Raw genomic sequence first — 2,310 nt, forward strand, 5'->3', positions numbered from 1 at the left:
GTATATATGTATATGTATGTATGTATGTATATATATATATATTTATATATTTATTTATATATATATGTATATATGTATGTATTTATATATATATATATGTGTGTGTGTGTGCGTGTGTGTGTGTATGTATTTATATTTATATTTATATGTATATATTTATATATAACTCTATTCACTTTGTTCGTATATGTACACTCTGGTACCTGCATTTCCAATCTGCGACAAATATGGAGACCTGTGCCATCACCCTCTGTCGTAAACTCAATATTTCTGCGATATATCTAACATTTAATACACTCCTGCGCTGTCGTAAACCTACACAACAGCACTTGAAGGTCAGAATGGGCCGAAGAGATTACGAAGTTTTGGCAGAGAATCTGCAGTATGACCTACCTCCAGTACGCGCGATAGAGGGTATGGGTTCATTTAGGGTTTAGGATTCTGTCCCTGTGTACAGTTCATTTAGGGTTTAGGGTTCTGTATACGTGTATGTTAATTACAGTGTATATGTATTGCAGTTTAGCGTAGGAAGAGGAACAGTTTTATATTAGATAGTATAGATAGGTGCACGTACGCGAATGCATATTTGCTCATCTGCATAGGTTTACAAACGTAAAATGAATATCCGCTTTCGTATATATAAATATCAATATATAAATATACATATATATATATATTTATACTTAAATATATATACATATATATATCTATATAATATATATATATATATGTGTGTGTGTGTGTGTGTATATATATATATAGGGTTTTAGCTCAGAGCGTGAGTTATATACACGTGTATATCTTTCGTACACCTCTCATGTCAAAGTTGTTTTCTTTATATACGTTTGTTGTAGTGACCTTAATGTATCTGTACTGGTATAATTACTGCTGATGCATGCATACTCCTAGATATCAACCAGCCGTAATTAGCTTGACCGTTGGGGGAGGGAAACTTGGTTTTTGTCACTAATGAACCTATTTACTATTCATAGGGCTGCTGGGAGTGACGTTGATTTTCTTCATCTACTACCACGATGAAGTGCTGCAGTCAGTGTAAGTCGGGGGTTGGGATGGGTGCCGTCTTCAGTGTCTGTGTAGAAACGTTTTTTGCTTTTAGTAGAAACGTGTATTGCTTTTAGTTGTTAGACTGACAGTTATAAGAGCTTAGAACAAGTGCTTTATTAGAGTGCCTACTCAAGGTTTGATGCAAAGCATTATTTCTAAGTATGGGTGTTTGCACATGATCAGACGATTAAGCAATCAAATTAAACTTATATACGTATTGAATTCTGGAAGTTGCGGACTCTCGATATTGGGAGCGACATTGTATAGTAACGTATTGAAGTATGCGGTTTTATAGGTCACAATGCACGGAGACTTCTGCAGAGGCAATAATATATACACATACATATATACCATACATGTAGCACAGTCAATATCTAATACATGCAATAGCATTTATATGTATACCATACACCCAATAGTGTTTATATATTTTCATACATCGAATCCTTTCATTTGCGTTTATATATACTATACACCCAATAGTTTATATATCATCATACATCCAATCCTTTCAATAGCGTTTATATATACTATACACCCAATAGTTTATATATCATCATACATACAATCCTTTCAATAGCGTTTATATATACCATGCACTCAATAGTTTATATATTATCATACATCCATTACATGCAATAGCGTTTATATATACCATACACCCAATAGTGTTTATATATTATCATACATCCAATCCTTTCAATAACGTTTATATATTCCATACACCCGATAGTGTTTTTTATCATCATACATCCAATCCTTTCAATAGCGTTTATATATACCATGCACTCAATAGTTTATATATCATCATTCATCCAATCCTTTCAATAGCGTTCATATATACCATGCACTCAATAGTTTATATATCATCATACACCCAATCCTTTCAATAGCGTTTATATATACCATGCACTCAATAGTGGTTATATATTATCATAAATCCAATCCTTTCAATAGCGTTTATATATAAACCATACACTCAATAGTGTGTGTATATACACCACACATTCAATAGTATATACATGCATATATACGTTTTATACTCATAACTGCGCATCGGAGTTGGGGTCGGTCGGCTACCCCTTCTCCTGGTGTGGTGTCCATAGCAATTGGAACGGATTCAGACACGCCCCACTCATACTATGCAGAGCATTATACATGCATACACCCAGCAACACGTGTTCGTATATCTCACTCTGTATGCATATGGGCACCATACATGCATACACGCCCGTATGCACTCTG

The sequence above is a fragment of the Sphaeroforma arctica genome (genome assembly GCF_001186125.1).
Source record: "Sphaeroforma arctica JP610 unplaced genomic scaffold supercont1.340, whole genome shotgun sequence".
Taxonomy (NCBI): domain Eukaryota; class Ichthyosporea; order Ichthyophonida; genus Sphaeroforma; species Sphaeroforma arctica.